The 15,174-nt window shown below is 31.0% G+C and overlaps 1 pseudogene across 1 annotated transcript; it reads left to right on the plus strand.

The window, feature by feature from the left end:
* The first annotated feature begins 1,124 nt into the window (after positions 1-1,124).
* On the plus strand, positions 1,125-6,228 carry LOC137805569 (zinc finger protein BRUTUS-like; annotated as a pseudogene). Its single transcript, XR_016519427.1, has 8 exons — positions 1,125-1,228; positions 2,572-2,890; positions 2,989-3,183; positions 3,310-3,440; positions 3,814-4,041; positions 4,417-4,585; positions 4,670-5,692; positions 5,765-6,228. The product of XR_016519427.1 is annotated as a zinc finger protein BRUTUS-like (transcript).
* The last annotated feature ends 8,946 nt before the right edge of the window (positions 6,229-15,174 follow it).

Raw genomic sequence — 15,174 nt, forward strand, 5'->3', positions numbered from 1 at the left:
ATTCATATTATTAATATTATTAATATTATTATTAACATTATTAATATTATTATTATAATTAAAATTATTATAAATATTATCATTAATATTATTATTGTAATTAAAATTATTCTAAATATTATTATTAATATTATTATAAATATTATTAATATTATTATTCATATTATTATAAATATTATTAATATTATTATAAATATTATTAATATTATTATGAATATTATTAATATTATTATGAATATTATTAATATTATTATGAATATTATTAATATTATTATGAATATTATTAATATTATTATGAATATTATTAATATTATTATGAATATTATTAATATTATTATTAATATTATTATGAATATTATTAATATTATATTCATATTATTATATATTATATTCATATTATTAATATTATATTCATATTATTAATATTATATTCATATTATTATATATTATATTCATATTATTAATATTATATTCATATTATTAATATTATATTCATATTATTAATATTAATATTGTTAATATTGTTAATAATAATAAGTATAATAAAAATCATAATAATACTAAAGCATTTGCTTGGTGTAGTGGTTAAATTTTTTTTGAGTTATCTGAAGGAACCTGATTTCAAATCCCATTTATTGCACATTTTACATTTTGGTGCCAAAATTTACATACGGATTTAGCCTTCCCGCTCCATGGCGCCAAAAATTACATACGGATTTTTCCGTATGTAATACCTGTTTACATACGGAAAAAAATTCGTATGTAATGTTGATTTTACATACGGATTTTGATTCGTATGTAATATTCCGTATGTAATTCGCGTTTCTCTTGTAGTGTTTGATGTCCATAATGTATGTAGAGATTGAACGATCATGTTTCTGGGATTTGAGATGAAGCTTGAGTTGGTGAACTTTGGCACTAGTGTGTGAGGCACAATAAGCATTTAACTCTATGAGATGTGCAGTGCGTAGACCAACCATCTAGGTGAGCATAGAGTTAGACATTGACGCAAGAAGCCAAGCAACAAGAAGATTATCTTGTTTCTTGTGTAGAAGATATGCAGGATTGATAGTGGTAGAGTCAGTGGAGAGATACCATGGAGATATAGAAGAGGATTCCAAGAAATGAAGAAGATCAAGATCCTCAACTTGGACAAGAATTTACTGGAGCCAAACAAGAAAGCTCTCATCATTAAGTTTGAGAGTCATAGGAGTAGAGAAAATATGAGGTTGTGTGAAAGAGTTGAAAGAGGATGAAGTGGTGGTTTTAGTAGAGACAGAAAAGGGAAAAAGTACAGGCAAAACAAAATTTTTACAAACTTGTGGGTAAATTTTTATTATCCTGTATTACACATAAGATATTTATATAAAAAAGAAGATGATAACAAAAAATTGCATGAATATGTTATAAATTGTAAAAATAATGACGACTCATAAGATAATAATTATACTTATTGGAAGTTGTAATAATAATCATGATAACATAAGTATAATTATGACCATCATATAAAAAAATATTATGAAAAGTAAATTTATTAAATAGATAAAAGCCATATTTTAAAATTTACTAATAATTAATATATATATATATATATATATATATATATTATATTTCTTAGTTTAAATTGAGTAATTAATTACTCTAAGGTCGGATGATGATAAGATTACATAATTATTCGTATTTGATTTATTTAAAAATATTTTGAATGGTTGAGTTAATGTTAAAATATTTAATAATTAAATTAAGAGAATTTGACTTTTACAAATAATTATTAAAGAGTAATTCAATAAATAAAAAATTAACCTTAAGCTAATTTTATCATGCCCGTGTATATATTATATTTGTAATTCACTACAAGAAAAAAAGGTTTTAATGGAGGTTATTTAGCGGAGGTTAATATAACCTTAGGAATTGATTTAATTAATGGAGGTTTTTTTCTAAAACCTCAACAAAATAATGGAGGTTTTTTAACCTTAGTTAAATTCCAAAGGTTTATTCTAAAGCCTCAACAAAATAACGGAGATTTTTTTAACCTTCGTTAATTTTCAAATGTTTATTTTAAAACCTTCACAAATTAACGAAAGTTTTTTTAACCTTCATTAATTTATAAAGGTTTATTTTAAAACCTCCACAAAGATAACAAAGGTTTTTTTAACCTTCATTAATTTCTAAAATTTATTTTAAAACTTCCGTAAAATAAGAGAGATTTTTTTAATCTTAGTTAATATTTACAAAGGTTTATTTTAAAAATTCTGCAAAATAAGTTTATTAAAATTAATTAATTATTTATTTATTTTATATAGATATTTTCCTTAAAAATTTACTATAAGAAAAACTAGTATTTTTATCACTAAAAAAATTATTTTAACAAAAATTATTTAGAAAAATATTAATATAATTCAAATATAAATTTAATAAATAAATATTTTTTTAATTGTTAAATTACTAAGGTTTTTCGTACAAACCTCAGTAAAATACCTGAGGTTTTCTAAAACCTCCCTAAATATCCCTAAATAATTTTTTTTTATCTTCCTTATACATTTAGTTTTTCACCACATACTCACTGCTAAGCCACACTTCCATAAAAAAAGCCACAAAACCCATTCTTCAGCTGCTGCTCCAGAGAAGCTCCTTCCGCCTTTGCTCCACCACGGAATCGGTTCTCTACAAGGGAGAAACTCTCAACCTTCTCATTTTATCTCATCTCCATCTTTGTCTTTTCACATTCTCGTTCTTTCTCCTCGTCGTTGACGCCAAGTCAAAGCCGGAGCTTCTCCTCGCCGAAAATATCGCAACCTCCGTCGTCAATGCCGCTCTTGCGACCTCTTCCTCAACGCATTCTCCTCTGATCCCTCCCTCCGGTCAGCAGCCATCGCCGACCTCCGTGCCTGTCATTTGACAGAATTCAGACTATATTTCATTTAAATGGCTGAAAATCTTGTTGCAGTAGTGATTTATATGATATTTTTGCTCGTTGGATGATATCAGGTATTTCCACTGCTTCTTGAGAAGTTCTCCCTTGAGGAACAGGCCTCTTTAGTTTGGCAGTTTCTCTGTAGTATTCCTGTGAATATGATGACAAAATTTCTTCCGTGGCTCTCAACATCTATATCACCTGATGAATCTCAGGATTTGCGGAAGTGCTTAAGTAAGATAGTTCCAGAGGAAAAGCTTCTTCAAAAGGTGTAGTTTTGTGTACTGTTTTACATCTTGTTCTTTTCTTCTCAATGCTACATTATGCATTGAACAAGATTTTTGTACATTTGATTTTCATGGTAATGTATCTGATTAAATTCTTGCTTATTGAAGGTTATTTTCACCTGGATGGAAGGGAGAAGTCGTGCTAACAACACAGTTGAAAATTGTGTAGATCATTCTCAGGTGCGATGTAGTCATATATCTTTTACGCTACATTTCTTATGTAGTGCTAGAAGTACATGACAGCTACAATGAATGGGTAAGAAATAAGGTGTCATTGAATATGGTTGGAGTAATTTTTAATGTGATTGACCAAACAATTATCATAAAAGATTAATTTGTGGTGCTATCTGAAAGCTATCCTCTATACTGCATTATTTGTCTGGTTAGAAGTCTGTGACCACTATAATGAATGGGTAAGAAATAAGGTGTCATGGAATGTAGTTGTAGTAATATTTACAAGAGGATCTTATGATCTACTATAGTATATAGAGTGTCATAATGACTGTCAAACCAAAGGTATGCTACATTCTTAAATGATATCCTCTATACTTCATTCTTTATGTAGACTTAGAATGTACAAGGAATGTTAATTGTTTATTTATATGGATGCAGTATTGCTGAGGACAAGGTTATTTTTCCAGCAGTAGATGGAAATTTTCTTTCAGTAAAGAGCATGCTGAAGAAGAAAGCCAATTTAATGACTTCCGTTCTTTAATTGAAAGTATTCAAAGTGAAGGAGCAACATCTAGTTCAGAAACTGAATTTTATTCAACATTGTGTTCACATGCTGATCATATATTGGAAACAATACAGAGGCATTTCCATAATGAAGAAGTTCAGGTAATTCTTCGTTTGTGATGAAATAATTTTTCTCAAGAGCTCCTCAAGCGAGATGCGTATGTGTTAGCAGATGCATCGTTAAATGTTAATATTACAATAGGATGATTAGTAAGTTGCTTGGGGGGGAATTTTTGTCCTATTTGCAGAAGTTAAATCGTAGCTCATCAAAGGTTGATAACTATGAGCGTTTGTTGTATTACCTAATTATTATTGTTATTGTTGTTAGTTTGATGGAAACGTATGACTCAAGAAGGGGAGTTCTCTACTTCTTAATCCAAAGTTGGGCATATATAGGAAGCATTTCCCAAAATAATAGCCTTTTCAAGCTACTTTTTAATGTATTTTTTCCATGTGCCTAATTCCTCATTTCTGTAGGTTCTTCCTCTTGCACGGAGGAACTTTAGCTTCAAAAGGCAATGTGAACTTCTCTATCAAAGCTTATGCATGATGTCATTGAAGTTGATTGAGCGTGTCCTGCCATGGTTGACTAGTTCATTAACTGAAGATGAAGCACAGATGTTTTTGAAAAACATGCAATTGGCAAGTATTTTGCTTCTTTCTGAAAGAAAATATATTTTAAAGATATTTAGTTGTCTTCTATATTTGACTATTTTTCAATTTTTTCCAGCTCCATCAATAGATACTGCTCTAGTCACACTTTTCTGTGGTTGGGCTTGCACGGCTCGTAAAGATGGTTTGTGTTTGTCTTCTAGTGTGTCAGGCTGCTGTCCTGCCCAGCGAATTACTGATATTGAAGAAAATATTGTTCAATCTTCCTGTCCTGCTTCTGCATTGTCTGATAGAGATTGCTCAATATTAGCTGAATCAGATGGGACCCAACAAAGATCAGTCAAGCGAAACATACAGCAGGTGCACAATGAAGATGTCTCTGAAATTTCTGAAAGTGAAAGTACTCAGAAACAATGTTGTAGTTCGCGGTCTTGTTGTGTGCCAGCTTTAGGAGTCAGCAGGAACAATTTGGGGTTGGGTTCACTCACTACAACCAAGTCCTTACGCTCTTTATCCTTCACTGCTTCTGCCCCGTCCATTAATTATAGTCTTTTCATATGGGAAACTGACAACAGCTCAAGTGATGTTGGCTCTACAGAAAGACCAATAGATACCATATTTAAATTCCATAAAGCCATACGCAAAGACTTGGAGTATTTAGACATTGAATCTGGAAAGCTTTCTGATGGTGATGAAACAATTATTCGGCAATTTAGTGGAAGATTCCAGCTTTTGCGGGGTTTATATACAGCTCATAGTAATGCTGAAGATGGTATAGTATTTCCTGCACTCGAATCCAAAGAGGCACTTCATAATGTCAGCCACTCTTATACCCTGGATCATAAGCAGGAGGAAAAATTACTGTTTGGAAAGCATTTCACTGTGGAAGAACAAGATAAGATAGTTGGCCGGATAATTGGAACTACAGGTGCTGAAGTTCTCCAATCAATGTTACCATGGGTAACTTCTGCGCTTACACAGGATGAACAGAGCAAAATGATGGACACATGGAAACAGGCAACCAAAAACACCATGTTCAATGAATGGCTAAATGAAATTGCAAGCTTCGAGTTGCTTGTTGTGGCAAGTTATTTACTTGCAGATTTTGTCATGACAATGCAAGTGACCACTCAATGGATAGGTATATTTTTCACAGGATTTCTTAATATTTAGTAATGGAATGTATTTCTTAATATCTGTTTAATGATTACAGAAAAGCAACAATGGAAATGATGTGTATGCGGTGCCTTACTATACAGCCTGTTGGGTCTGTATACATATCTCCTTCATGTGATGGACTTACAATGGCAAAGTACTATTGCAACATTTGCAAATTCTTTGATGATGAAAGGTACTTTTTGGTTCTTTAGAAATCAATAGATTTAGTAGAAAACTGTTTTTTTCTTCTGTTTTTTGGTTACAGAAAGAGGCCTTAGTTATAGGCCTAAGAAAGGGGTCAGGGCCAGAACAGAATCCATGATATCAAAAGCACACCATTGTAATTATCATTCTAGCTGTCATGTGAACTATGAGCTCCTTGCCTGCTTTTTCCTTCTTACTGTCTTTATATACTTGCCTATTAATGGGCTAATAGTTGGAACTTACTTTCTGAAGTTGGCAGAATCTTGGTTAATCGTTAATCCTTCTCTTGGTTGAACTTATATTATTATTTCCCAACATACTGCACAATTTCTCAACCTTACCATTTCTATTATCATTCCAATCCTGCACAATTTTACAATTCACAGAATTCATTCCTTAAGAATTTATCTCAGCCACAATCTTCTTTTCAGTTTTATACAAAAACAATATAATATTTTTAAGTTTTAGTTATAACTATTTTTTTTCAGTTATAATTAAAAGTTGTAAATGTTATAACAATTATAACTATTTATTGTACTAATTTACTTGGAAAAGTCATTTACTTAGTGCTTGCTAAACACTAATTTATCTTTGCTTAATCTTCATCCTAAGATATTGTTGAAGATAAAACTTGGTCCCAATTATTTCTTTTATTTATTGAAAAAAAATACTTTAACAAACATAGATAAATAAATACAATAGATGTAAATAATTGTGGTTTAAAAAACACATGAATGCCTAAATGGTAAATGAATAAAAAAAAACAAATTTCATAATTTTGAAACCTATGGTATTTTTTAAGGAGATTCTAAAACATTTTATGGACGTTTGGAAACCCATGGTATTTTACGGGGTTGAAACCTATGGTTTTACGGAGGTTTTAAAACCCATGGTATTTTACGGAGGTTTTGAAACCCATGGTATTTTACGGAGGTTTTGAAACCCATGGTATTTTACGGAGGTTTTGAAACCCATGGTATTTTACGGAGGTTTTGAAACCCATGGTATTTTGAAAGGCTTTTCCTGAGGTTTAAAAAAACCCTGGGGAACACATTCCCCAGAGATGGTTTAGCGGGGAAACCACAACCCTGGGTAAATGACTTAATGGAGGTTTTAACCCTGGATAATGTAAAAATAAACCCTCGTTAAAACCATTTTTTCTTGTAGTGATTCAGGTGTATTGTGTTAAATAAAGAGAAAGATAGAACAATATACTAAAAAGTGTGGAAAAATATATGGAAAGTAGCTATGGAATTAATAATGTTTCAATTAGCTCGTTTGACATTAAAAATGATCTTATTATATGATTAACCATAAAAATATATTTTTAGTTTTAGTTTTCATTTCCTTTAATCAAATAATTTTTTTTTCTTTTTCTTTTTCACTTTGAACTCTTGAGTATCCAAATCAAAATATTAAATATGTATCTCTACATTTAAAAATGTGAACTAACAGCTCTCTCACATTTGACTTATGTACTTGCTTAATTTTGTTAAAAATTATGAGCTAAATCTTAATTATTCTTTAATCTCTCTATTCCCCATTTAAAACCTTCGAAACTACATACCTCTGTTTAATCTCTTTCTCTCCCATTTTAAACCCTGAAAAGTAGAGAGCAGATAATAATTTAGGAATTCCACGTGTGCTGACCTCTGCTTTCATGGGTGATGGATCTTATTTCCATGCCATGTTTCAGATGTCTCTGCTTTAACCTACACCTGTACAAAAATTGTGTTGTTTTCTTCTTATATGAAAAACTTCTCATATTAAAACATAGTTCTTCCACCTGCATATGCATGACGACAAGTAATATAACAAATACAAAGTAAAACAAAACAAATCCACACATGAGGGTGTGAATAAACAAATCTACATAAAAATTCAAACCCTAAGGTAAAACTCTAAGATAATATATCTGTGCGTCTATATTTATATATTGTTGAACTTATTCAACGAAAAAAAATCAAACTTATATTTAAATTTCTAAACATGTAAGCATATTTTAATGGCTGAAATGATATTTTGAAAGTTTTCAATAGCAGAAGAGATGAATTAGTTGATGGAAGAGGAAGAAAGGAAAATGCAGCCAAAGATAACTTGCCGAGTAACTCAAAAGTTTGGATCACATCAAATGAATTTTGCTCTCGGCAAATCATCCTTGGCTTCATTCCACTCTCAACCTAAACCTTCTTGGCACCAAAATCCACACCATTATGTCATACCAATTATGAAGTAGAAGAGGTTTGGTTAGTTTGGTGCATGATGTGATGGTTATATATAGAGATAGAAATATAATTATTTTATTTGAACTGGTATGAATTATTAGGTAGCATAATTGATCATTGAAATAGTTTCTTTATTCTTTATGTGTGTTCAAAGGGAATGATTAGATACAACCCCCAACTTATGCTATCTCCCATGCCATGCCACTACAATTCTATAACGTGTCTATTCAAACTGTGCACTTTTCGGCTTTACAACAATTTTATGTATTTCTCTTTATAAAAGACAAGAGTTTTGTTTTTGAAGCGTGGGAAAGGGAATTGCATAGAATCTTATTTATGGGTGTGGAGGCACAAACAAATTATCTCAATTTCTTGCCTTCACCCAATACTTTTTAAGTTAATTTATATTTCTAATGCACATAACGCGCTTCTGCATTCATGATCTATATTTATACATTCAATTTAAGATTTATGTATAAATTATATAGATCTAACATAAAACAACTTTTTTTTATCGAATTTAATATGATATTATTTTATTTTATTTGAATTTCTATATAATGTTTATTTTGAGCTATAAACAGAACTATTTTAAAATTATATAAATACACTAGAAAATGGTTTCTTTAAAGTAATATAAATATATTAAAAATGTATTAATTAAATAAAAGTAAAGTATGTAGTGTAAATCTAGGCTCGGACACTCCTCTTAAATGGCGTGTCCGTATCAGACACACGTATTGGACACCGACACTTATATGATACTCGTAAGACACGTATCGGTGAAGTGTCTAATTCAAAAAATATTTGTTGGATTTCTGACAATTCTAACACTAGTTTTTTAAAAATTCAAACTTATTGTATAAATTTTTAGTATGATTACAAAAATAATGAATAGATATTTTTGAACCAGCTATGGAAAATATCTTTCTGCTAAAAAAAAACTTAAACATACTTGAGCACATAAATTTTTATTGTCATACTACTCGCTGTGAAATTCATACAACCATGCACATACTCATCTTAATGTCTCATCATCTCATATGACATGGTAAATCCATTTAATCTGCTATGATCAGTTCTTTCAAACTTCAGACTCAGCAAAATGGACCTCATTCGACTCTCACCAACTGAATAACTTCATCTATGCGATTCCATTATATCAGTAGGGTCAGGATCATCTCACTCAGAGGATACTCAAATATCAATACACCCTAATAACAATCTCAACACGATATTTCTTTCCCTGAAAATACTATGTCTTGATCACACTTTTACATCATTTCATATCTCATGTAACACATCAATGCACCATTCAATCACATCATATTTTAAACTTTTCTAAACAATCCAAATATCTCAAAATTCACTTAAACATATAATTAAGTTCCTTTAGTCCACTACAAAAAAAAAACTTTTATTAGAAAGGGCCAAAGGCGGACACTAATCACAAAAAGCCCACGCAAAGATGCAATTAACGTGGGCTTTGCCTTCACACAACTTTGAAGCTAATATCCTTGTCCCAAAAAAAATTGTCGGGTGCGTGGCGTCGCAATAAGTTGGCTTGCGTGGGCTTTGCCTACAAGTTGCCAACACAAAAAATTACAAATGTTAACTTAAGCGGGGGCTTAGCCTTGGACAGAAAGTGAGGGCTTAGACTTAGGTAGGGGGACAATAAAATTAGCGTGGGTTTAGCCTTGGATAAGGGGACAATAAAATTAAAAATAAAGCGTGGGCTTAGCCTTGGATAGTGGGACAATAAAATTAGAATAAAGCGAGGGCTTGACCTTGGTAAAGTGACAATGAAATTAGAATGGGCTTAACTTGGATATGTGGACACATAATTTATTTTTTTTTTGTATGCACTATTTTTGGCAGCTATTGAACTCCACTTTTAAATAAAAGTTTGGATTTTAAATATTAAATATTAATATTTTTTAATTTGCTTTTTTTTTTGCAATAACATTAAAAAGAAAAAAAAAACATCAATGAATTGATAAGTTAAAAACTAAAAAACAAAAGTAATGAATAAATTATTATATTGATGAATAAAAAGTGTTTAAGCACCGGAAGATGGGTATTAATTAGTTAGCTTGGTTATCTTAGTGATTTCATTATTCTTCTTCTTAGGTTTAGGCTTTGTTGAAATGTCTTCCATTTGCGTTGCTTACTAGTTATGTGTTCAAAAATTTATTTTTAATTTTTTCGTTTTTACTAATTATTATTTATACCTATTTATATTTTTTATTAATGTTGGAAGCATTCAGCACTGGATGGGACTCGAACCCACGTCACAGGACTCGAACACAAGCTCCATATTAATATTGCAAGGAAACTGCAGCAGCCAGGACTCTTCAAGTCCTTCCAGTGCCCAAGGGAAGAATTAACCACTAGACTAGACAAGTTCTTTGGTCATATTATCATTTTTATTATACTTATTATTATTAACATAATTTATACATATTAATATAATTATTATTAATATTATATTCATATTATTAATATTATATTCATATTATTAATATTATATTCATATTATTAATATTATATTCATATTATTAATATTAATATTGTTAATAATAATAAGTATAATAAAAATCATAATCATACTAAAGCATTTGCTTGGTGTAGTGGTTAAATTTTCTTTGAGTTATCTAAAGGAACCTGGCTTCGAATCCTATTCATTGCAAATTTTATATTTTGGTGCCAAAATTTACATACGGAAAAATCCGTATGTAAGCCTTCCCGCTCCATGGCGCCAAAAGTTACATATGGATTTTGAATATATTGCTTATCTAATTTCTCTGGACACTACTAACATAGTATCTAAAACTGGGGATCGTACACATAATCCTCTATGGAGTTACTAATTTAATTGCAGATGTCACTGCATATACCCTAAAAGAGAATAGTCACATTTACAAACTTTTTCTGTTTCACTGTAGATGAAAGAAGCCTTAAGATAGCTCCATATACAAACTTTTAATGTTTTATGTAGATGAAAGAGGCACAGGCTTTATGTAGATGAAAGAGGCACAGGCTTTATGTAGATGAAAGAGGCACAGGCCCAAGTCAAAAACCTGTTCAGTTTTAAATTCTAATCAATATCAAAACTAGCTGAAAAGGTATGGATTATCCTGCACACACTATATTGGCCATATCATTGGTCAACATGAAGTTTTCATCATGCATGATGTATGTATATTGCATAAGGAATAAGAGAAAACAATGCTGAATTGATGACATAGTGCAGGAGGCCAATATAAAACAATAACTCTTGAACAACAAAACAGATCCATGCATAATCCAAATATAAAACAATACCATTTCTAATTTTTGGATTGATTTCCACAGTGAATCTAATTACACCAAAATGAAGAAGTTTGTGATTGGACATTGAAAGGCAATGACACTTGCCAAATGTTTTAAGAAAGATAGATGTCACAACCCAGTGTGTATGTCTTCACAGAGGATGAGAAGAGAACATATATATCATACGTACCTCACAAAATTGCAATATTTTCCCAAAACAGAAAAATGAGAGATACTGCATGAACACACTACCAATAAGATACTTACCCTAAATTGAAATCCTTTTTCCCTTGCTTATATCACGAACTTTTACTGCATGAACACACTCACTCATCACAACACTACCAAGAAGATAAAAACATGCACATCACAACACTACCAAGAAGATAAAAACATGCTCGTCACAACACTGCCAAGAAGATAAAAACATTGTATACGAACATTCTCTTCCATATACATATATACACGTGAATTCATGTGGAGTAAAAATATCACTTCAAATAAAAACAATCATTTCAAAAGAGCCACCACCCTTAGAAGAGGAAGAAGTAGTTGAAGCAGTGGTACTCCATGATGGGGTATCTCTTCAATGCTGTTTCTACTGTGCACGTTAGAATCAGAATACCAAAGCTCAAAATGGTTAAAAACCGCAATGAACTACTGGAGCGAATTAGAGTTTTCAGTAAGGAAGCTCCAAGGTCCTGATGCAGTACCAATCCTGCATACCAAAGTTCATAAACGTTATAATCTGTTATGTTAGTACTTTTGTTCAATTTCTTTTTGTTTGAAAAGAACAGTGGTCTCAAAAGAAATGAAGGAAAAATGTCTCCAAAACTAAGAGGGTGTCTTTTATTTGTAGCAGAAGTTACCTCCAAAACCCTGCAAATATCCTTAGAGACATGTAAATAGACAACGCAATCCAGATACCAGTAAAGCCAAAGCTTGAGGACAACACATATAAACTACATATGCTCACCAATGCCACCAAAATCTGGGAGTAATAGCAAGTACATAAGCCACAATGGGGAAATAAACTGATTCACAGCAGAAAGGAGGAGTTGCAATAATTCTTTCAAAGTGAAACTTATGAAAAAGGAAAAGTTAACAAGAATTAACTAGTAGGTCAATGTTCACAATATCCTTTTTTCCTTATTTTCAAAGGCAAAAGGCTGATCAGTATTAATGAACCTTAAACAACAGAAGAAGCAATTTTTCTGATTAACTTACCATTGAGTAAGCAGAGTATGTGAAATCTGATGCCCTATAGTTGATTCCATAAAAAACAAATGCCAAAGCTTTGATGGGTTGAGTAGCAGCAACATACTGAACAAGTATTCATCAAGTATAGAGAGGAAAAACAGATAAGCAAATAAGGAAATCATTATATTGTTAGTTATTTTATATCGTATTGATATTACTTACTGGAATGCCAATACTGATAAGTTAGGAATTAGTGATCTAGAAGACGCTGCTATAGCTATAAGAAGAAAACTTAACTCTAGTTATACTCATTCAAACCTTTCTTGGTTATCTAAGGCTATCCAACTTCAAATCACTGCTACTAAAAATCGATAGAATAGTTGTACTTTGAATCATGATGGAGAAAATGAGCAGTGGAAGAAATAAGCAGGCGAGGTCAAGCTTTCAAATATGATGTCAAGGGTAAAATGAGTATTTTAAAGGAAATGTGAAACACGCAAATTAACCCAGCAACCAGAAACACAGTGTTAGGGCACAATCGAGATGGATTGAAAACGAAAGGAAATGTGAAACTTACGGTGTTAGGGTACAATCAAGAACACGGTCGTACTCCGGTCGCAATGCTTGATGGCTCAACAGAGAGAGAGAGAGAGAGAGAGAGAGAGAGAGAGAGAGAGAGAGAGAGAGAGAGAGAGAGAGAGAGAGAGAGAGAGAGAGAGAGAGAGAGAGAGATTTGAATGGAGGGAAGATGTGAGAATGTTGCTGATGTTGAGGAAAAGTGGAGTGAAGTGAGTATTGCGTGGAGAGAATTGCTTCAGAATTGAAAAATGAAAGAAGAAAAAGAAAAGAAAAATAAAAGAAGAAAAAGAAAAGAAGGGATTAAAGTAAAGCAAAAATAAAAATTAATTATTTGTGTGTAATTTGCTTGGCTTAACCTTCATATTATTTAAATTTAATTTTAAAACTTTTAGCGTGGGCTTAACCTTCAAATATTTAAATTTTAATTATTTTTATAATTTTAGTAGCTGTCATTTTAGCAACGCAACCATTATTTTTTTTTTTTTTAAGTTTACGTGAGAATAACCCACGCTTTCCTCACACCTTATTTAATTTATTTTAATAATGAAGGTTTAATGGACACTATTTAGTGTCCACTTATGGCCTTCAATATTTGTTTGCAGCTAAATTAAGATTTCCTTGTAGTGGTCATATTTATAAATAAAATTTAGAATTTCCACTTCAAAGCAATAAGCAATAATACACTAAGCTTTTAAAAGCAAAAATAATTTTTTTTTTTTTTACAAAGTCTAACTTGAGCGAGAAAGAAAATTCTCTCACTTGATCAAGATTCAATCCGTGAGCACCCAAAATTTCATCTTAGGTCTCACTTGAGCGAGATTCATTCTCGTTCCATTCTATTTTTGCTTGAGCGAGATATGCAGAGAAATCTACATAACTATGCCTAATTTCATCATTAATAATCAAATAAAAACAATTTAAATAACTTATTTCACTTCAAAAGTAACTTACGCTATATCAATTATACAAATCAATCAATTTTTTAGATTCAAACAAAAGCATTTACCATAAATCATCCATATAAAAATCAACATATTCACATTTTAATTCAAACAATATTCTGCATTACTCATAAACAATCAATCCTGCAAACAAAATTTGGAATTGGTGACCACTTCACCCCCACATCCAGATCTTCTAGCCTAGAGTTCTATTGAAAATTTAAACTAGTTTTCCTTACCTAAACTTGAGCAGATGCTCACTAAGAGCTCCAAACCTACCAAAAGTTCAAGGGTAGCTTAACCTGTACTACAAAGTCCTGATAAAAATCTAACTTTTTCACTAGAACCATGAGCTAACAGAGATTAACCCTGAAGCTTGAAGGGTCACATGCAAAACCTATGCAGAGACAAACTTAAGAAGTTTAAAATTTGACTCAAAGAGAAGAACAAAAATGAACTTACTTTATTAAAGATTCTGATCGGATAGTCTTGTAGAGTTCATTGTCAGGAGTCCAATGGCGGACTATAATCATCAAACTGATGAGCGAGGAGGTCAAAATCTTAGAGAAAAGAAAAATTGAGTTTTAGAGAAATGATGGTTATTTTAAAATGAATCATGAATAATTGAATTTCTATTTATATGCTCCTTTAACTTTAATAATAAAATATTCAAATTCCATTTTAATTATACCAATTTTACTCTAAAACTATCTTTCGAACACTTATCTAAGTAAGTATCAACATTTTCTAATGATTCACATTATGATCTATTAATTATAAAGGTTAAACCTATCAATTTGGTTTGATCCATGGGATTTTTCTCTTACCCATATGGGGAAGGGCCTAGAAAGCCAGAGGGATAAAAAGCACACATAAGAGAAAGCCAATAGAATCAAAATGCTCACAAAAGTTCCATAGGACAGAATCAATCCGTGAGTAACTTTTTAAAGTAATTTAAAAATAAAAAAAAAAATTACCTACAAAATGTTTATACACATAAAAAG

The sequence above is a fragment of the Phaseolus vulgaris genome, chromosome 3, assembly GCF_051622355.1.
Source record: "Phaseolus vulgaris cultivar YP4 chromosome 3, ASM5162235v1, whole genome shotgun sequence".
Lineage (NCBI taxonomy): Eukaryota > Viridiplantae > Streptophyta > Magnoliopsida > Fabales > Fabaceae > Phaseolus > Phaseolus vulgaris.